At 47.6% G+C, this 23,344-nt stretch overlaps 1 protein-coding gene across 8 annotated transcripts in view; it reads left to right on the top strand.

Annotated features, from left to right (window-relative positions):
- TMEM106A (transmembrane protein 106A) overlaps nt 1-23,344 on the top strand; it is a 358,070-nt gene that overhangs the window by 320,892 nt on the left and 13,834 nt on the right. The window lies entirely within an intron of this gene.

The following is a 23,344-nucleotide window of genomic DNA, read 5'->3' as shown; positions in this document are numbered from 1 at the left end:
TCTTTGCACTCGGAGTCAGGTAAGGCGAAGCACAAAAAGTCTAAGAAGAGTCGCTGCTCTTCGTCCTCCCCTTACCGGTCGCGGGACGGGGCTGAGGGGGCAGGAGGCAACGCCCCTGCAGCTCCAATGGAGCCTGAGCAGTTACTGTTGACTTACCCACCTTTCCCGGGTATATCTGTGACTCCGGCCTTATTGCAAGAGTTTGTGTCTGCAAGGGCACGTATCTTCGGCACACCTGCGTGCCCCACTGTTCCGCATTCTTCGACGTCGCTGGCTCCAGCCCCACGGTTGTCGACGCCCAGAGGCCTCCATGGCTCCGGCCGTGGCTCCCCGTTCTTGCCCGTGGACCCCATACGACCCCCACCAACATAGACGACGCCGGCGGCGATACGCCGGTGTCGACTTCCTTGCCGACGTCGGCACGGTGCCGGAGGAGTCAATCAATCAATCACATAATTTGTAAAGTGCACTACATACCTAGGAAGGTTTCAATGGGCTGGGAGGGTGCGGGGTGCGGGGGGTGGGGAGGGCAGCTATCACTGGTCGAAGAGCCAGGTCTTGAGTTGTCTCCTGAAGGTCAGCAGGTCTTCGGTTTGGCGCGGAGGAGTGTCTCTCGAAGCCAATCGGGGATTTTTACCCTTTCATTCACCCACGTCCTCGTCCACTTGTGGAAGAAGGTGAGGACTGGGAAGGGTTTGAAGACCCTCTCGTGGCACAGTGCGAGTCTGTCTCCGAATGGAATGAGGATGCGGAGGCCGGTGGCCCAGATTATACTTCAGCGCCCTGTTCACTATTTCCTTCTGCTACTATGGAGGAGAGTGATACCTTTTCAATGGTGCTGCGTAGGGCGGCTGAGGCTCTTAACCTCGAGCTCCCTACAGTGGCTGTGAGGACCAACCTACTGACAGAAGTGCTTCGGCCAGCTTCTTCTACAGAACCGCTGTTGCCGTTTAATGATGCACTCACTGATGTGCTTCTGGGAGTCCAGGCCCAAGACAGGGGTTCCTCTAGACAAGAGTGTGGGCCTACGCCATCGCCTGGCCCCGGGCGACCCCTCCTTCCTCACCCAGCACCCTACACCTGAGAGTTTGGTGGTTCAAGCCACAACATCCCCAAGCGCATTCCCATCTGCTCCGCCAGACAAGGAATCCTAGAAACTGGAGCAGTTTGGGAAGAAGATATATTCTTCCGCAAGAGACACTGCCTGTCTCTTGGGCCGCTATTCCCATTCTGTATGGGACGCGGTTGCGCAGGTGCTGCCTCAGTGTCTGGAGGCGGCCCGGACAGTTCTCCTCTGCGCTATTACGGAGGGGAGAGATGCGGCTAAGTTCACGATACATTGTGGTCTTGATACCTCTGATTCGCTGGGTAGGCCCGCCAGACGACAGTGGGTGGCAGGATTAGTCATCATCTCCCCCACTGGCGCACCATTACATCAGACAGGTGGGTTCTGGAAATAGTTCGAAGGGGCTGCCCCCACCCCTACGAGCCTACCATCTCCCCCCCCCGCCATGCCACTGAAGTTCCACCGCATGTCCGGGGATCATTTGGCACTTCTCCAGCAGGAAGTTACGGCCCTCTTGGCCAAGGGGGCCATCGAGCGCGTTCCGACGCCACAAGTAGATCGTGGTTGTTACTCCCACTACTTCTTTGTTTCGAAGAAGGGCTAGGGTCTATGTTCCATCTTAGACCTTCGGAATGTAAATCGCTTCCTCTGGAAGGAGCAGTTCAAGATGCTCACTCTGGCTCAGGTCTTGTCTGCTCCCGACCAACAAGACTGGATGGTGGCACTGGACCTACAGGGCGCTTATTTTCATATTCCAGTCCTGCCGGACCATCAGCGTTACCTGTGATTCACGGTGGGCCAGGAGCATTTTCAGTTCATTTCATGTCCAGATCTCGGAGGGCACTGCTTAGCAATTGCATTGGTGGCTCACGAATCAATATCGGGTCAGCGGCAGACCCCTCTCCCTTTCCCAACCGGAGCACACAGTGGTGACGGATGCGTCCCTCCTAGGATGGGGTGGCCACATGGGAGAGGCGGAGATCAGAGGCCTCTGGTCTCCGGCGGAGTCCTGGCTCCAGATCAACCTACTAGAGCTTTGGGCGATCCTTCTTGCACTGTAGGCATTCCTTCCCTCTGTCAGGGGGTAGATGATGCAGGTGTTCACGGACACCACCACCGCCATGTGGTATTGCAACAAACCGGGCGGGTGGGGTCGTGGACCCTATGTCTGGAGGCTCTGCGCCTCTGGACATTGCAGCAACGTCACAGCATTTCCTTGACGGTTCAACACCTGGCAGGTTCTTTGAACGCCAGGGCGGACGCACTCAGCCACCAGTGTTTGATGGATCACGAATGGTGTCTTCACTTGGAGGTGGCGCAAGGTCTCTTTCAACAGTAGGGAGAGCCTTGGTTAGATCTATTCGCCACAGACAGGAAAGCGCAATGTCCTCAGATCTGCGAGTTGGAATTTCCAAGGCGGCACTCGCTCAGCTATGCTTTTCGTCGCGAGTGGAGCTGCTGTCTGTTGTACGCCTTCCCAGCTATACCTCTTCTACCCAGAGTGCTGAAGAAAATCAGGCGCGACCGGGCCCAAGTCATCCTTGTGGCTCCGGACTGGGCTTGAAGAGTTTGGTATCCCGAGCTACTCAGTATGAGCCTGGATCCCCCGATCCGACTGCCTCTGCGGGAGGATCTTCTGTCGCAGCAACAGGGGGACGGTTCTCCACCGAACCGGTCCAGCCTCCACCTACATGCGTGGAGATTGAGCGGCGACAGTTGATTCCATTTGACTTGCCTCCCAAAGTCTGTGATGTCATTCTGGCAGCCAGGCGTCCCTCCACTAAATCGGTATTTGCCTGCCAGTGGAACAAATTTCTGGCATGGTGCACAGCCAAAGCTGTGGATCCCCTTTTTGTCCCTCTTTCGGAGGTCCTTTTGTTTTTTCTTTCTCTGGCTCGGCACAGCTCTGCTCTGGGCACTATCAAGGGCTTTCTTTCAGCCATTTCAGCCTTTCTGAGACTTCCAGATTAGCCTTCTCTTTTCAAGTCCCCTGTTGTACAGAGATTCGTAAACGGCTTTACTCATATGTTCCCTCCTGTTCCTTTCATAATGCCTCAGTGGGACTTGAATCTTGTTTTAACTTATCTCCGTTGCACTCCCTTTGAGCCGCTTCACAATTGTCCTTCACGTCTTCTGACTTTAAAAGCTGCCTTCGTGGTGGCTATCACCTCTGCCAGGAAAATGAATGAGATTCAGGCTCTTTCTTGAAAGCCTCCTTTTCTGTTGGTTCATCCGGACAAGGCCGTGCTTCGGACTCCTGCTTCCTTCTTGCCCAAGGTTGTCACTGCCTTCCACAAAGGCAGACTATCACCATGCCCACTTTCTTTCCGCCTCCGCACCCTTCCAGAGAGGAAGAGAGGCTCCACCGTCTAGAGCCAAAACGTGCGCTCTCCTTTTACTTGAATCGCACACAAGCATTCTGTGTGGATGACCAGCTCTTTGTTGGCTATGCAGGCGCCAAGAAAGGCCAGGCTGTGCTGAGAGCACCGCCCGCCACAATGTTAAGAATGCATGATGCGCCCGCCACTGTGGCGGGCGCATCATAATGTCCAGTGCAGGACCGCCACTCAGCTCGCGGGCGGTCCCGTTTTCCGCAAGGATGGCGGGCGGACAATGTCCGCCCCCCATCCTAATGGGGGCTAAGTCTTTGTACTTGCTGGGTTTAACAACAGTGCGTCCAAATCGGCTTGTACTACTTTCTTCCATCACAGAATCGTCCACAGGATCCTGTTCTTCATCAGACTGGCTGGTACTACCCGCACTAGGTGGATCTACAGAATCACTATTCCGTATGTCTAGGTTTTCACCTATCGATTCAATTAGATCCTGGTTGGGAAGGACGTGGGCTTCTTTTGTTTGGGAATGCCCAAGTGTTCTGGTCTCTTCTCCCTACATCCAAGACTCTTTGTCAAGAAACCAGTCAAAGATAACCTTCTTACTAGCGACCCCACGTACGTCATTCTGTGCTTGTCTGGCAACACCTTGATAAGGAACACTTCCACTCCTTCCAACACCAGTTCTCTCGCAGGCAGAAAGTGCAGAAGCATGCCACACTACCATCGCTGAGGGGGGCAGAATTACAAAAGATTTTTCTACAACTAACGATTGTGAAAATCTGTTCTGTCCTTTTTCAATGAGTCCACTTCTTTTCACCCTCACTGTGTCTCCCTCTTTGAGATGAAGTGGTTTACACCAATTTGTAGTATCAAATCGCCTCTTGCATGCACTTTGTTCCTTCTGGACATTCTTCCTCACCAACTCCGCAGACTACTCAGCTTTCCTTGCTGTCTTAAGCCAACCAACGTTGTCTTTGGATAAAGGCGTCCTACCTCTCATCAATTCAAAGGGGCTGAAGTATGTACTCTCCCCTGGTGTTATTCTGTCCCATTATGTCTATGCCTACTCTTTCCCATGGCATGCCAGGGCAGGACTAAGGTTGCAATTGTGTATGTAGTGTCACCTGAGATTCGTCTGAATTTTCACATTGGACACAGTCAAAAAAAAAAAAGAAAAAAGGACACAGTCCTTGAACTTTCTTTTAATTTCCAAGATGCAGCCTGGCCACCAGTACCAACATTTAATTCTGTGTTTTGTTTTGTTGATCCCTAGGTGTCCTTCATAACAAATCTCCAGGATTCTGCCTCTTAGTCTCAGAGGGTATTACCTTACCTTGTCTCAAAATGAGCCCCCTTCCACTGACAATTCACTTCTGAGTTTCCAGTATGGTCTCAATTCTTTTTTTTTACATGTTTCTTGCTAGGCCAACCATCAATAAAGAGTTTATTTACTTCCTGTAGAATCTCGTCCTGTTCATATTCACTCAGCCATACATCTCTGTGAATGCTGGGGAACTCCTCACTGATGCTGGCCACACAAAATTATTCCTCCTTGCTTCCTACATCACTGCAATCAGGTATGGGTAATCGGCTTAGAAAATCTGTGACCACATTCCTTGCACTAGGCAGGTACTGCAGATCGTAATTGTAGTCCAATAACCTAACAGACAAGTGTGCCGGTCAGGGTGAGGCATTATACAACCCTTTAACTGTGAGAACCTTAGTAAGCGGTTTGTGGTCACATCGTAAAGTAACTCTTTCCCCAAATATACTGGCGGAAGTGCTCCATGCCCCACACACAAGCTAATGCCTCGCGCTCAATAACCGAGTATCTTTCCTCGGTGGGGGTGAGCGAACGGGAAGCAAAAGCAATGGTTACTTCTTCGACAGTTACACCGGGTTGTGGAAGGAACGCTCCTATTCCCCTGCCGCTAGCATCTGTAGTGACCACACTGTTGAGACTCGGGTGGAAACCTTGCAGGGGTGGTGCATTGCACATTTCCTGTTTGAGTGCCATAAACGCCCTATTGCAACACTGTGACCATTCAAACTTATTCTTAGATTTCGGTAATTGTCTAATGTCATATGTCTTTTTTGAAAAAAATTCCTACGAACTCTGAATAGAACTCCACCAGGCCTAAGCAGGCTCTCCGTTACTCCTTGTTCTGTGGCACAGGTGCGTCCCTAATGCCATTAAGTAACTCCTTCTTTGGTTTTATGCCCTCTGGCGTGATTTCATGCCCCAAGTATGTGACTTTCTTCTCTGCAAACCTGCATTTAGCATACTCCTCAGTCATTCCACATTTTGGTACTGTATTAAGTACTTGTGTTAACCTTTGTTCATGGTCTGCTTGGTTTTTCCCCATTACTAGAATGTCATCTTGGAAGATGAGCACATTTTTGACACCTTTAAAAATTCCATGCATACGTCTTTTGAACCATGCCGCAGCCGATGCCAACCCAAAAGGTACTCTCTAGAACCTATAACACCCGAATAGTGATATGAAGGTGGTGAGGCACCTGGTGTCTGGGTTTAGGGGAAACTAGTTGTACACTACGGTCAGGTCAATAGTGGACAATACCTTCATGTCTTTGGCGAGGGAAAGCATTTCATTTATTTAAGAGAGAGGGTACTGGTCTACCAGAATACTTTTTTTTAAGGTTGCGTCTATGCATAATATCAACTTGCCATTGGGCTTGTGGGCCACAACCAAGGGAGCTACCCACTCAGATGATTCCCTAGGTTCAATGATGCCTGCATCGAGTAGGACACCTAGTTGTGCCTTGACCTCCTCTCTTGGAGTGAACATAATGTGTATTGCTTTGTGTATGCTTGGAACAGCGTTTTCTTTTAGCTGAATTTTATGTTGAAACCCTTTCAACTTACCGATGGTGCCGTTGAAGACTTTGGGGAACCTGCTTGCAATGGTAGACCCAAGTCCTTTATCATATTGTGTCAATACCAAGGGTTCCAAACTGTTGGCATGAAGTGTTATCCCCAATGTGCCTTGGTCTTTCCATCCCAGCAGTGAGGGGCCAGTGGCAGAGATGTATAGTTTACTGGTGCTTTCTATGTCCTTAAATACAAATTTTAATTTCCTGTAACCCACTAGTTCTATGGGCTCCCCAGTAAATGTTTTTAGTGTGATATCAGAAGATTCCTGGACTAGTCATAGTGTATTCTGCAATTTCGCCCTCCATACATCTCTGTTGATAATGGAATAGGGTGAGCCTGAATCCGCAACAGTTTCAATGCTCACTCCTCTTATGGCAACCATACACATAGGTTTCTTCTTCTTACCTTACTCGTTAACATTGGTCTCAGATGCCTCGATCGCATTAAGCACCCACAAGTTGTAATCTGACTCGTCAGTTGAATCCAACTCCTATTCAGTGTTCCCCTCAACCAACTTGACTCTTGCATTCATTTTTCTGTGACACTCTTTCTGAAAATGCCCCACAATGCCACATTTAGTAAATTTGCTGTTGCCTGCAGGACATTTCCAGTCTTTGGCTAGATGTCTGTGACTCCCACAGTGATAACATTTCGTTTGTGCAAAGTCTTAAACTACCCCTTTATGATCATACTCCACACTGTCTTTGCTTTTACTCTTACTTTGAACCTGGTGCCTTATCTTGTTTCCACTTATTTTAGCCACTGCGTTCGGTTCTTCTGCCTTTGTTTTGCTCTCATTAAGTAGTGCTTTAGCACATCTTCCCGTCATTTCTCCTAGTTTTACTATTTCAATTACGTCATTTAGGGGGTTTTAACCTTTGGCCCACAACGCATCCTGAATGTTAGGGTCAGCTGCACACATGACGATCTGGTCTCTTATGAAGTAGTCATGCAGGTTACCAAATTTTCATGTAAGTGCTACATTTTTAAGTACAGAAACGTAATCCTCTATACTCTCATTTTCAAAAGTCATCAAGTCTTAACGCGCTGTGCACACTCACAGCCTGACCTTACTTTTTGTCTCGTTGTATTCGGCATAGAGCAGACGTGCTCCTCCCTCCGATTTTCTTTTCTCAGGCGTGGACTTCCCCGTGGGTCACAGCTCCATAGGCAGCGCTAACTTATCGCTTCTTTTCACAAAATTACTAGTGGTTCCCTGAAGGCTGCTGTGCCGTTGTTGGGTTCCAAGTCTCTTTGAAGTATTCACAAGAAATGTTCCTCTTTTGCGTGGAATCCTCAGTGTGTTGTTCTGCTCACTGCGTCACCATAAATGTTAAGAAGCCCCATAAGCATTGTTGAGTCACATTAACTTTATTCAGCAGGAAATGTACAACCCACCATCAGGACTGGAGGGGTCTGTGTCAGCTGCAGGTCAGGGCAAAAGTAAACTCAATGGTGTAATTATCAGCTGGCATTCTAGAATGCCAGCTGATTACATAACGATGCCAGCGCGAGGGTAGGGGAAGCGCAAGGAGAGGGACGGAAGCTTAGGGGGGACAAGCGAAAGGGAAAGTGTGTATTACAGTGCAACACAACATACGTTTCTTTTAAGCCGCTTAAGGTGATCATGACAGGGTATCCCAGGATCGCGGTTTGTGTCGGACATGTTTTTTTGTCAACCTCAGATGAAGACTCTGCGCGAGCATTGAGCGTCTCAGCAGGTACTAAACACACTGTTCAACTGGAAGTTTTTAATACCAATACTATCCCAGATCAAAGACGAAGATGATTCAACATATGTATCTATGAAAGCTATCAATACTTGGTAACTAGCATACAGGTAGGTGACTTTTTCTTCCCTAAGGATCAGTGTACGTTTACATACTTGGCCTTGGAATTCCCTATTATGTTAAGTAATTGCTGAAGTGGCTTGCCCAGCCTTCTTTTTAAAGCAAATGGGGGTGGGGTCTCACACTACTCACACACCGGCGGTGTCGCCCCTAAGGACTCTGGTCAATGTAGTAACGTGTTTGCGATGCATCATCTTTCGATCTTCTGCTATCTTCGCTGTCTTCGCCATCCCTGGACACGTGTTTCGGGGTATCACCCCTCGTCAGCAGGGATAGGCCGTGTTCTGGGGTTGCCGATGGCTGCCAAATATCTGCCGGGTCAAGTACCACACAGGCGCATAGGTGCGGGATCCCAGGCTCGTCAGCCAACTGCTCTTTTTAAAGCAATTGTGCTGTGAATGTAACAGAAGCAAGGTTTACACTCTTTTAAAGCTACTACTGGAATATTAATAAAACGTTACTAAGAAGCCCTTATACTGGTACATACTCATTGTGGAAGTATCTAGATTTTCCATTGCCTTTATTTATTGCATCATGCATTGAGCATACAACTGTGTGCTTGGAGTTCTAACAATACTAAGAAGCGAAAGAAAATGCTATAATGCCTAGGCAACTTGCAACCTACACAGAACTAAAGGAGTCTTTAGTGCCGCACCAGAAGGCAATGTTTATAGTGCTGTAACACTGGGTGCACACTTGTCTCAAATGCAGTCTTCAATTGTGAAACGGTCAAATATCCACAAAGAACGTGCACTGATCCCTTACTAAAATTGCTATGAAACAGCTGGTCTGGAGTCAGAAGAGATGGCATCCGAAGAGATGCTGCTACCTCCTGCTCAGAAGTCTCAATGAAAAAAAGAGACATCTACATAGTTTTTGTGTTTGTTTACTGAGTCACACCCAATGGCTGGAGACACTTGAAAGCTCGACCCTAAGGAGGTTTTGCATGCAAGCAAACTTGTATACCAAGAGTGGCTTTCAAAGGGAGTCACCAATGGTCCACAAAGACGACTATTTCACTTAATCATAAACTAAAGACACTCAGATACCCTTTCTTTATTTTTTAGCTTTTAGTTTTATATGCCGGAGTCATTATCTCGTCAGTAGGCTGGGAGTCGCACATTTATTTACATTAGCATTCTTTACTATTAACATGCCTGAAATGTATTAAGACCTGCACCTTTAGTAGCCAGAGCACTTAAATGGAAAATATTCAGACTCAAGTCAATGATGTAAGAGAATACTTAACTCCACTCTCCCATCTGGAATGCCACATTTCTTCAGATTTCTGCTGTGCGTGGTGTGTGAATGAGCTCTTCTCATTTACTCAGATAAATTCTATTTTTTACAATTATATTTTGACACTCTCTCTTTATTGGTCGTCTTCCTCCCATTAGCCTTTTTACCTTCAAAGATGTGTCTTTGAGCCGTGAATGAGGGAAGATTTTGACTAGCACTTCATGGCCCTATTAGATTTGGGGGTCTCTAGTTGGCACAGGTAGGTACTTGTGACAAATAGAGACCCTTGCCTCTAGTCAGGGTAATGGGGCACAATCCTAAAATATGTCCTGCTCACCCCCTTGGTAGCTTGGCACAAGCAGAAAGGCTTATCTCAGAGGCAGTGTGTAAAGCATTTGTGATCACATACAGTAATCAAGTGACAACACTACAGATGGACGCCACACAGGTTTTAGATCAAAAATAAGTATTCTTTATATAGATTTAACACCAGACCACAAACTGAAGGACTGGGTTATTCTAAGACCCAGCGGTGCCAGGGATAACACCTGAAACCTTCGTGGGTTACCTGTTCCGGCGTACAAATAACAGAGACACGGGACACTTCATTCGGCGTCAAAGATTCGAGGTTTATTTACTGCAGGGAACACAGAAGTCACGTGAAGTACACAGCATGTAAGTTCGCGGAGTCTGATTCAAATTGTATCTGTGGATCGCTCTTCTTATACAGTTTTTGAGCATAGGATAACGTGGTGCACAAAGGATTACAACCTGGTTCCCATCGTAAAGATCATATGGGGTCGCTTTCATGTATTCAGAGCCCGGAACATAATTACAGTAACATTTGGCAGTTCCCAACTGTAAAAGTACATCTTCCCACCATTAGTACATTCCGTTCGGCTGTAAACGAATCAAGGAAGGGACAGAAACAGGTGCAGGGGAAGACGAGGACAGTAACAGATCGAAAAAGGGTGTAAAAGGGGTGGTATCAGGAAACACAAGTTGCAGGCATCAAAGGGGACGTGCCTAATGAATGCACAACTGAGACAATAGACCGGCACGGCAAGATGAGCCTCGAGCGGGGCCATCTGCCTAACAGTGTCATCCCCCTTATCATAAAGACACCCTCAAAGGAACACGTGTCTTCCGCAAGAGTTTGGGAATCCCAGGGTCGCGAAGCGGACAGCGTCCGTTCGCTGGCTACTTGAGGGCAAGAAACAAAATGGATGCCGTATCTAAGATGGAACCCGTGGGTTCAGATGAAGAAACCCACGAAACAAACGAACGGTTTAGGCTAGCACAGCGAAAACGCGTACACCCATTAAACACGTCATTTGCGGTTCATAGATGCCAGACTCGACCATATTCGTGCGAGTCGAAAACACCACTTACAATTGTCACGGAACCTCAGACGCTCCTTTTGCCCTCATGTAGGCAAGCACTAGTCGGAATCATAATCAATCTCGATATTCATCAGACCATCCAGATGCTGCTGCAACATAATTCTGTCCATCAATGCTTCCTTGGTAACAGGCGGCCGTCTTATACACGTTGTAGCACAGAGGCCACATAAGGCAGGACCACACTGCACACAAAGACAACACGTGAACAAAAATGCTACAACAACCCCGATGATCATCAGAATCTTCCAACCCCAAGTCGACATTAGGCCCCAAAACCATCCTAGTAGCGTCCAATCCCCTACGTCCACGTGTATGGACTCGGAGATCTTATGCAACTTCGAGATGGCTTGATAGACAGTCAGAGCGTTGTCTGGAATGAAAATACAACAGCTCGAATGGATCACCTTACATACTCCACCTCGATCTGCTAAGACAACGTCTAAAACCATACGGTTTTGTAACGTCATAAGCCTGTCCACCTGAAGCTCTGCTGTGATATTGCCAAGGGCACTGGCAGTGATATTAGCAGTCGATTCCACCACTCGAGTCAACTGTCTCAGGTTCCTACTATTGACCATAGGTCCCCAAAACGGAAAGAAACCCTTGAAAAAGTCTCCTGCCTCTTGACCGGCAGTGTCCTCTTGGCTAATCACGCCCCTCACAACTCTGGTCTTGTGGTAATCTGCGGCAACCGTAAAGGTTGGTGGCAACAAGTTTGCAATATAACAGGTGCCCGCGAAGTCAAGGGGCAACCACGTATATGCACGGTCGTAACAGACAAAGTACGTACCCTTGGCAGTTAGGAGAACAGGGGAAGAGAGCATTGGTAAAACATACGTTTCAGAGCAAGCACTCTCCCCGAGGTGAGCTCTCGGGCTTCGACCACGGCCTTTCAGACCGAAATTAACAAGGTGGGGTACGATCCATATAGGAGATGAGCTTTTAAGCTGTCTATCGCCCACAAGCACACTATACTCAGCCTCACTCAGATCCCTGTAGGCTCGCACCTCTTCATCTGGGATAAGCGATGAATCATAGATATCCCTATCTAAATCAGCAATCGCTATTGCCAACGACTTATAGTACGGACCGGGACCAAAGTGAGGAGAACGCGGCTCTCGATTGGGGTAAGAATCTAGTGCGCTTCGAAACATTGTTTGGAATGCTCGAGCTGAACCCTGGGAGCTGTAAGGAAGGACCAAGTACGGAATTCCCTTATCGGTGGTATGTGGCATTAACCCACACACCCAACAGTTGGTAGTGTTTACCACCAACTGATGCTGATGAAGGAGCTGAACGAAGGAATTGTTCATGAACTCCGCACGTCTAGCCTGCTCGTGTTGTGGTAAGATGTGGAAGGAATGAGGAGAAACAGTAGAGGTAGGTTTAGGTTCAGAAGAAGGGGTAGGTGAGGCAGTAGGCAACAATAACTGTATCGTATAATACACCCCACCCACCAATAACAAAGAGACAGTTAGGAATAAAAGGAACACCTGAAACATGAAGCATTTTGTATAGGCAATTCTACGCAATTCAAATCTTTGAGCCTGAGCCTTTTCCAATTCCGACAGCTTCGAGAAAACCATCCTCTAAAACCGTCCGCAACGTTCTTGACGCACTTCGTTCTGTGTAGCAGTAGCCAATCCCCAGGAGTTCCCAGGAATCGACGGTCTCTGACCTAGTGTCGAGACCTACTAACCAGAAGGAAGTACCCGTGCGGCCCTACGGTCCACCCGGATGTAAGGTATTTAATCAATAATATATACAAGATCTGCTAGCTGTGAAAGCGAAAACACATACATGGAAGAAAAGACTCAAAATCTTCAAAATCACAACAATGCAAGTGTGTTCAAACTGGATAGTGATAATGGGGTAACGTGGATGTCAGGGGAGAAAGCAAGGGTATTTATTTATTTGTCTCTGGTATTGGAGCGAAGAAAATATCGGCTTCTCCCTGGACGAGTCTGATCATCAAACAGTTGATCCGATGATGAGACAGAGTTCTGTTGACCAGTCGATTGTTCAGATCTTGAGTTCTGTGGTGACAAATGTTCAACAATATCGTTCTGCTGCACTGAGGTATCTCCGACAGGTTGAGCGTCGCTGAATGGAACAAAGTTCGGTAAAACCTCACCCTCAGATGAGGCGATGCCTGTCCTCACCCACGAGTCCGCTGGTAAAGGTATAGGTACCTTTTTGGTATGGGTGGCGTGCACCCAATTCTTACGCCCCTCCAAACGAACAGCGGTCCTCGTGGCAAGGAGCACCTGGTAGGGTCCGGTGAAACGAGGCTCCAAATTTCTTTTGCGGCCAAAATTTCTTGTGACCACCCAGTCTCCGGGCTGGAGCTGGTGGCCTGGACCCTCCGTCTGCGTCGGCAGTGCTTCAAAGACCTGTTGGTGAATTAACCTCAGTTTAGCAGTCAGATCATGAAGATAATCGATCAACATTGGGTACTCAAGATCAGAGAACACACTGGGTCTAGGGACCCCCCAAACATTGGCAGGTCGGCCGAACACAATCTCATAGGGACTGAGCCCTACTCGAGAGTGTACAGTCGCCCTGGTCGACAGAAGAGCTAAGGGTAAAGCGTCAGGCCACGAGAGACCAGTCGTAGCCTGAATCTTTGCTAGTTTCAATTTAAGGGTGCCATTATAGCCTTCAACCAAACCTGCTGACTGGGGATGATTTGCGCTATGGAATTTTTGAGTAATTCCAAGGCCCTTACACACATTCTTCATCACACTCCCCACAAACTCACTTCCGTTATCAGACCATACAATCCGTGGCATTCCATACCGAGGAAAGTATTCCTTCAGTAGGATCTTTGCAGTGGACAGAGCAGTGTTGTCTTTAAGAGGGTAGGCTTCAATCCATCGGGAGAATGCGCAAACCACAACTAAAACGTATTTTAGGTAATTGCATCGCTCCATATGGATGAAGTCTAGCTGAATCACTTCAAAGGGACATGAAGGGGGAGCAAAGTGGCCAGGGGGTGTAGGAGTTCCCTTACCAGGATTGTACATCATACATATCATACAATTCTTAACCAATCTCTCAGCACACTTAGCGATACCATCATTCTTCCATACAGGGGACAACAACTTGCAGATACCTTTCGCGCTAATATGTGCCAAGCCGTGTGCCATCGTTACAACAGCCAGCACATACGCATCCGGCAACATCCACCTCTTATTCTCCGACAAATCGATCCAACAGCCATTCGCATCCAATTTTCCCGTACTCTCTTTCCACTTCGTCTTTTCAGTCTCGGTGGCCTCATTCTGAATCGCTTTCACACTCTCGATAGTGTCCTCACACAAACCCGTTTCTGTAGGCCACCTAACCAAACTCGTCACATACATTCTAGTGCTAAGGTTCCTGGCAGTCTCCTTAGCAACTTCATCAGTGAACGCATTGCCACGACCAACATCATCCGTTACCTTACGGTGTGCACTACATTTAATAATCGCCACCTGCTCGGGCAATGTAAGTGCATCCAAAAGATCATTCACAAGCTGTCCATGCTGAATCTTCGTACCATGCGACGTCATAAAACCTCTCTCTCTCCACAATCGCCCAAAGCTGTGAGCAACACCAAAAGCATACTGGCTGTCCGTAAACACATTCACCCGCTTCCCTTTCGACAACGCACACGCTCTAGTCAAGGCAATCAGCTCTGCCGCCTGAGCAGAATTCTGATTCAATCTCGCAGTCTCTACAACCGTACTCAACGTTACCACAGCATACGCAGTCGTCACATCACCATTCGGCAACTTAAAACACGAACCATCCACATACAAGATACCATCGGGATTTTCCAATGGAGTATTTTTCAAGTCAACACGACCTTTTGTTTCCTCCTCAGTTCGTAAATAGCAGTCATGAGGTGCTATCTCATCTGATTCCATACTGATTGGCAACAGAGTCGCCGGGTTTATGACATTGCAGCGCTTTATTTGAATGTGACTTGCCAAAAGCGTCAACTCATAACCAGACAACCTTGCACTCGTCGGGTGTTGGGTTTTCGTGCGATTCAAGAGAGTGTCAACTGCATGCGGAACCATCACCGTAAGCATATTATCCATGACCAATCCTGCAGATTGTCGGATGGACACCGCAGCTGCCGCCGTTGCTCTCAAACAACTCGGCAATGCTCTAGCTACTGGGTCCAAGGTCGATGAAAAATATGCACATGGACGCTGCTTACCACCGAATTGTTGCGTTAAGACACTCAACGCACAACCTTCCCTCTCGTGAACGTATAGTGTAAACGGCTTACTGTAGTCAGGAGTACCTAACACAGGGGCCGAACACAACGCATCACGCAGTTCAGAAAAACTTTTCTGACATTCTTCCATCCATGGTAAAGGAGTTGGAACATCCTTACACGTAAGAGCCACCAATGGTTTCGCTAGCAACGAAAAATTTGGAATCCATTGCTTGCAGTATGACGTGATACCTAAAAAGGCACGCACATCTCTCTGAGTTGTTGGCACAGTCATTCGAGCAATCGCTGCAATTCTCTCTGGGGTCAACCTTCTTCCCTCCTTTGACAATAAGTGACCTAGATAGGTTACTTCTTGGCAACAATATTGCAATTTAGAAGGTGACACCTTGTGATGTAAGTCACAGGGGTGCTATAACAACGACACCGTAGCAATTTTGCAAATGTCCTGTGTGTCCGCAGCCACCAATAAGTCGTCGACATATTGGATCAAGGCCGCACCAGCCGGCAACACAAACGCGTCAAGTTGGCCTTTCAAGGCTTGACTGTATATCGATGGACTCTCACAGTAGCCCTGAGGAGCGCGTTTAAACCTAAAGCTACGGACACCGAGAGAGAAACCTAAAAGGTCCCTGCTCTCCTCAGCAATTGGAATGCTAAAGAAAGCATTCTTCAGATCGATCACTGAGAACCAGGACGCAGATGCTGGAATCAGAGTCAGTAGAGCCGTGATGTCAGGCACCACAGGGAACTGAGGAATCACAATTTTATTCACCTCCCGTAAATCGATAACAAAACGATAAACAGGAGGCTTAGACGGATCAGTGCGTTTCAAGATGGGCAGCACAGGGCTATTACACACGTTTCCCAGAGTCTCCTCGATAACATCTTTCTCAATCAAGTCATAGATGATTGCTAACAGCGCTCGCTCACCATCAAGGGAGATACGATACTGGGGAATACGTGGTAAACGCACATTAGATTTCAAATGAACAACATAAGGAGAGATATCAAGTAGGCCCACGTCATTGGGACCTGTCGCCCACAAAGATGCAGGAAGAGAACTCAATTCCGGTGGAAGCTTATCGAGAGACAAGTACATAGGAGAGATGACTTTCTCACCCAAAGTAAGCTTCACTCCCACAGGAGAACAATACAAAGTCGCATATAGTCGTTTTAGTAAATCCAAGCCCAAAAGATTTTCACCACAACCAGTAGTCAACATCAAAGGAGCTTCCAACTCGCGCGGCCCAATTGTAAGGGGCAAAGGACGCGAAACCGGATTGCTAACAGGGGCGCCGGAGAATCCAACGGAAACATTTGTTAAGCCAGACAAAGGTGCGCCAGGGAGTTTCGAATGCATGATGGAACTTTTCGCTGCACCAGTGTCCAACAGAAAAGGCTCAACTACGCCCGAGGTGGCAACTGCGACGTAAGGCCCTCTCTGATCAACCAGAACTGATACTACTCCCTCTCCTTGTCTATGGCTGTCCTAGTAATTACCGTCGTCAGTGCCCTGATCGACGTAATAATCATCCACATTATACTGTGCGGATCTGCCTTGCGACGATCCACGCTGATCGAAACAATTATTAGAATCAGAGGAATCATTGGAACGATCATTTTGCACACCACGACCTCTACCACATGAGGCCTGCTGAGGACCACTACGACCTCCTCTGGATGAATTTCCACTATTTCGATCACGCAAAACTGGACAATCGAATTTTAAATGACCCTCCCCCCTACAATAGGCACACTGATTGTACCCCAACGTAGATCTCTGCGAAGAGGAGTCATTTCGTGTCTGCGACCTATTCGACTGAGACTGTGATCGATTCCGCTGTTGCGAATCATTCTGATTCGAACGTGGAGGATAAGCTTGTTGCAACAACACCTTCGTTTTGAGTTCTTTCGTCTTTTTATCTGCTCGATCAATTTCCTCTTTCTCTCTATTCTCATAATATTGGGCCGTAGCCAATATCTGAGCAGAAGTGGAAACAGCCCACGCATTTTCTGAATTCCTTAACTTGTTGCTTAAGTCCGGCAACAAGTTCGACACAAATTTGTCCACAAACAATCTCTGACCTCCCTCAGTGCCCATATCCTGACCACTGTGATCGATAAATGCCTCCTCAAATCTCGTAAAGAAATCGGAGACACTTTCGTCCTTCTTTTGCTTGCAGGCAGACAATTTGTCCCAATTCACCTTCATAGCTGGCATAAGCGTTTTCATAAGAGTAATTATTCTCTGAGGAAGATCGGTAATGAGCTGGTCAGGCTTAGCCCCACCGACTTGTAAGTCATCTGCAGCTCTAAGTGCAGCCCAGTCACCACCTAATACTGCTGCATGGTCTTGCTGACGAATCTTTGCCCATACCGGTTGCGGTACGACATTGCCGAACAGCATATCGATGTCGGCAAGATTCATTATCGTAGCATCCACTAGCTGCGACAATTCTTTATAGTACCCTGCAGGATTTTTGCGAGGGTCGGGCAAAGTCTGCTTAACCTGCAAAACTTCTGACCGTTTCCACGGAAGATGTATCCACACTCTCTGGAAATGTGGCAAAACCGCGGGATTACCACCAGGGTTACCTGGCATCCACACTGGTGGAACTTCGCGCATAGGATACTGACCAGGCGCTGCTAGCGGTTCCTCAATGTCTTCTAGAAACAATGCCCGAGGCATTATAGAAGGACGGAAAGATAGCAACTGCTCGACAGCACGTCGAACATTGCTACCCACCATTATTCCGCTCGCAAACTGAAGCTGAAGATTAGTTAGAGCAGCCAGTACATCATCAGTCGCATCGGCTGATATTTGCTCACGTAAAAGCTTGCACATTTCCTCAAACACGAACCTCTGTGTCGGTTCGTTGAATTGAGAAAACGTATCAAGCACCACACGCGGAGGATTCCTAAGGGGGTATCTAATCCAACCCATCGCCATATTATATAGCGAGTCACGTTCCCTACCACCAGGAAGCTGACTTCGTCTTTGGGGACCATCAGAACCAGCGGACTCAAGAATTGGTCCAAGAGAAGTAAAGAAGTTAGCAGCAACAGAAGGGGTACGACGTCGAGCAGATGGGGTAGAAGAGTAAGACAACGGGGTAACAAGAGAAGTGTCAGGAACGGAAGGGACAACAGGGGTAACCAAAACAGTAGAAGCAGCGGGAGCAGGAGTATGAGGAAGTACAAGCGGGGGAGCAGTAGGGACAGGAACAGGTAAGGGAGCAGGAACAGGTTGAGGAACGGGAACAGTTTGGGGAACAGGTACAGGAGGAACCACAGGAACTGCGGTACCCTGTGCATACGGAGGTGGTGATTTCAAGAGATAGGACAACAAGGGTTCCTCTACTACTTCCTCCTTCTTATCCGTACCCGTCGGTAAAGCGGTAACACTTATCGACAGTCATGCGCTGCAATCTATCAAAGACTTCCTTTTCCTTTTCCTCCTTATCTCGCTGAAACTGATCTGCGTTACTTACCGTTGTAACAATACCTTCTCTCTTATTACGTTTTAGCTGCTTGATTTCTCTCTGCTTGGCTTCTTTACGCCACAACCGAAAGGAATCAAACATGGCCGGCCTTGCTTTTCTCTGAAATAATTTCGCTTCAAGATTATCTAAAATCGGGGCCTCGAAACTACCATGAGGTGGCCAACTAAGGACACCATCCTTTTTGGTGTAACAAACCCAACACTCATTAAACGTGATCGGACCCAAACCATGGCGACTATATAACTCATAAGTTGGAGTTCCAACCGGAGGTATCGGACACGAGTCCTCCAGCCGGGAATCCGTACCACAACCTTTAAAGCAACTGAACAAAGTACTACAGCCAGGCATCGTGCACACTAACCGAGTTTCACAAACGTCAAGGGTTACGGGATTACAATGTCCCTGCAAAAAGCAAAAACCCTCGGTTTTTGGCGACTGCAGACGTCAAATAGTACAACTAAGAACAAAATACCAAGAACCACAAATGCAATGGAACCATGCAACAACTAAGCACCCACAACAAAGGACTCTGGGAGCGACCCACAAATACTTAACTCAAAGATCAGTGGCGTCACCAGGAAGGCCCGTCAATCGTCTCGCTGTACCAAGGTCTACGCCAGGCGCCAAAACAGGTCTACAGTCAGGGCAGCAGTCCGTCGCAGCCGTCAGGAGGCAGGAATCTTCGCGGGAAAAGTCGTCGGGCCACTTGTTTCGACAACAGGATCGATGAAGCGGGGTGCACCTTCCCTTGGAGATTTCACACGAAGTTCCTCACGATCGTCAGGCTTTGGACCGGTACCGCTGATGCAGCCCCACGTTGGGCGCCAACTGAAGGACTGGGTTATTCTAAGACCCAGCGGTGCCAGGGATAACACCTGAAACCTTCGTGGGTTACCTGTTCCGGCGTACAAATAACAGAGACACGGGACACTTCCTTCGGCGTCAAAGATTCGAGGTTTATTTACTGCAGGGAACACAGAAGTCACGTGAAGTACACAGCATGTAAGTTCGCGGAGTCTGATTCAAATTGTATCTGTGGATCGCTCTTCTTATACAGTTTTTGAGCATAGGATAACGTGGTGCACAAAGGATTACAACCTGGTTCCCATCGTAAAGATCATATGGGGTCGCTTTCATGTATTCAGAGCCCGGAACATAATTACAGTAACATTTGGCAGTTCCCAACTGTAAAAGTACATCTTCCCACCATTAGTACATTCCGTTCGGCTGTAAACGAATCAAGGAAGGGACAGAAACAGGTGCAGGGGAAGACGAGGACAGTAACAGATTGAAAAAGGGTGTAAAAGGGGTGGTATCAGGAAACACGAGTTGCAGGCATCAAAGGGGACGTGCCTAATGAATGCACAACTGAGACAATAGACCGGCACGGCAAGATGAGCCTCGAGCGGGGCCATCTGCCTTACAGTGTCATCCTCCTTATTATAAAGACACCCTCAAAGGAACACGTGTCTTCCGCAAGAGTTTGGGAATCCCAGGGTCGCGAAGCGGACAGCGTCCGTTCGCTGGCTACTTGAGGGCAAGAAACAAAATGGATGCCGTATCTAAGATGGAACCCGTGGGTTCAGATGAAGAAACCCACGAAACAAACGAACGGTTTAGGCTAGCACAGCGAAAACGCGTACACCCATTAAACACGTCATTTGTGGTTCATAGATACCAGACTCAACCATATTCGTGCGAGTCAAAAACACCACTTACAATTGTCACGGAACCTCAAAACGACATAAATCCACAATACTGTACTTGAAATGGTAGAATAAACATAGTTCTCTTTAGTTCTTAAAATGCGACACTTTGAGTCAATGTACCTTACGATGCGTCATTCTTCCACAATGAAAGTGTTGCAAAGATGGAAATGCGGTAAAGATCAGGTGCAAAGAAATAAAGACGTGAAGTGCTTCCTGATGCGGCACGCTTCTCCGATGTTGCGAGAATTCTCGACTCAATGCGTCGGCTGCAGTGGCGACACCCTTGTTCAGTGATTCGACAACAGCGGCTTTGGTGACGACACTCTTCTCTGACGATGCAAGACGTTCCGCTCGATGCGACAACTGCAGCAGTAACACCCTTGTTCGGTGATGCGACAAGAACAGCTCAGACGGCGGCATGCTTCTCCGTGGATGCGAGGCGCTTCTTGTGATGCGGTGCAATGCAACAGCGGCAACATCCTCACTCAGTGATGCAGTGGCTGCGACATGCTTCTTCCTTGTTGCGACGGCAGCGGCTGCGACACGCTTCTTCCAGGTTGCAGGATGTTTCTTGAGATGCGGGGCAATGCGTCGGCTACAGCGGCGACATCCACAATTCGACGGCTGCGACGCGTTCTCCCTCTTGAGTCGTACTTCCAGCTCCTTGCGACGCGCCGTCCCAAAACAGCAGCAGGCATTGCCAAAGAACTCTTGGGAGCTGGGGGTTGAAGTCTGTTGTTCCTGAGACTTCAGCAGGAGGCAAGCTCTTTTCCTAAGCTCTTGGAGATCCTTCACAAGTTGAAATAAAACACACAAAGTTCCTTTCTCCTTTCTTTGGCAGTCCGGCAACCACTGCAGACCAATCCCCCAAGCAACACTTCAGCTTAGGGATAGTCTCTCCTCAGTTTCTTCAGGTTCCTCTCCTCAGCAAAGGTTTCTTCTTGTTGTCCAAAAGTGATCTAATTTCTTGGGATCAGACCAGTTCTGGAGCACTCTGTTTACATGACTCCTTTCCTTTCACAGTGCAGGGCAGAAACATCAGACGCCCCACAGGAGGTGGAGCCAGCATTGTGGAGGAAAGGCACAGGCCTATTCAGGTCCCAGGTGCAACTCCTCCCTCCCATCTAGATGCAGATCTCTATATTCACCACTGGGCTGACTCATCCTGTCTCTTGGAAACCCCCAGCCCTGTCACTCAAACTCCAGACAAGGAATACACAACCTAGCAGAGGCAGGCTTGGATAGTTAGAAAATACCTATTTTCTAAAAGTGGTATTTTCAAACACAGAATGTTAAAACCAACTTCACTAAAATATGTATTTTATCATTCAGGTATACTAAACTCGAATTTCTACCTTGTTCCCTGTGTTAGTTAGGATTATAAGATGTAATAATCCAACTGCCCATTCTAGCCTATTGAGAACAGATAGCCTTGCAATAGTGAAACACGAAAATGGCTGTAATTCAGTTTTAGGACATGCCACACACACCAGGGCATGTCCTACCTCATACTTACAATGCACCCTGCCCTTGGGCCTACCATCGGGGTGTCTGATATGAAGAAAAGGGAAGGTTTATGGACTGGCAAGTGGGTGCAGTTGCGCAGTCAGCATGGCAGTACTAGACTTCACACAGGCTCTGCAATATCAGACCTAAGACCCACTTTTTCAGGCTGCTTCTGTGGGAGGCACAACAAGTGCTTCAAGCCCACTAGCAGCATTTGGTTTACAGGACCTGGGCACACTCAGTGCACTGTACTAGGGTCTGACCAGTAAACCAAATCAGCCAATCATGGAATCATTCATTCATACAGCAATTTACAATAGGGAGCACTTGCAATGTGGCACTGGACAGCAGTAGCACAGTACCCAAAGTATCTAACACCAGGAGAAACACATGAGGCAACAGCAAAAATAGAAGGGAGACCCACGCCAAGGTGCCAGGTCTACCCGGCTCAAACTAGTTTTTTCTCTCATTTTAAGCAACGTGGCTCGTGGAAGAAAAAAACCTATGTGGTCGAGCGTATACATTGCTTATATTGTAAGCATAAGGCAAATGTCTGCTGAAAGTTCTGGGGTGCCTCCTGCATTACCTCAATAAGGCCATATCTAAAGCAGCCTGTTTCACTGAGCAAAATCTACACAGGGCACTCCAGGTGTTTACATTTTTTTTTTCTAAAGGAATCCACCGGATCCCTCCTTTAGGGAGCTGTCCTCTGTTTCCCTTGAGCCTTAAGCAAAGGCCGCCAAGAAGTCAGGCCAGAAGGGAGAAGAGCCTTCTATGAAGCCTCTTGGTAGGTGCAAAGTATCTTACCCAAAGCAATCACCAGCCTGCAGTCAACACTCACCACTGTACTGTTATCCTGAATGTGTTCCGTATATGGCTAGCAGCATGGGAGTTTAATCAGGTGGAACTGGATAGGCAGAAGATATCTTTAAGATGATTGGGGAGGTGGAAAGGCTTCTGGCAAGAAAAGGGGATGCTGTAATAAAGATATGTGTACAACTTGAACCACTGTATCAAAGTGAATGGGTGTCCATTGCCAAATGTCAACCTGTTGAGTGCTGTGGGGTTAGCAGAATGGATTTTCGAATATATTTTCCCTTTGCCTACCATCTGATTATGTAGTGTTTTGAATTGCACCAACTGATGTCTGTTAGACCTTACATATTTCATTTAATTCCTTTTGGTTTTGGATTGGCAGCAAATGTGTTTCACCGGGTGATGCAGTGGTTAATCATGGGGACTCGGGTTGTAATGTTCTTTTAGGACCACATCTTTCTTAACAGTTGGATGTAGCAGGATTTTGAGAAGGTATTAAAGGAAGATATTGATGCACAATACTACTTGACAGTTGCCAGCTGAAGTTGAAAGACGTTAGTTTTTTTTATAAATACTATTTCAGTGTAAGATCTACTTATCAAGGGCACTTTTCAGGATTCCTTGATCGAAGGTGGAATACCTAGAAGTAAAGGGTAGGGAGAATATTTCACGGGTTGAAAAGGTAGTTAATACATCGATTCTCTTTTGCTGATCATAGTTTCATTGTTACATTATGGTGATAAAAAGTGTCAATAAGCATCTGATGATTGGAGATTTTGGTCAATGCAG

Source organism: Lissotriton vulgaris, chromosome 5 (assembly GCF_964263255.1).
Source record: "Lissotriton vulgaris chromosome 5, aLisVul1.2, whole genome shotgun sequence".
Lineage (NCBI taxonomy): Eukaryota > Metazoa > Chordata > Amphibia > Caudata > Salamandridae > Lissotriton > Lissotriton vulgaris.
Note: the sequence above shows the minus strand (reverse complement) of the source record. Positions and strands in the feature narration are given on the sequence as shown.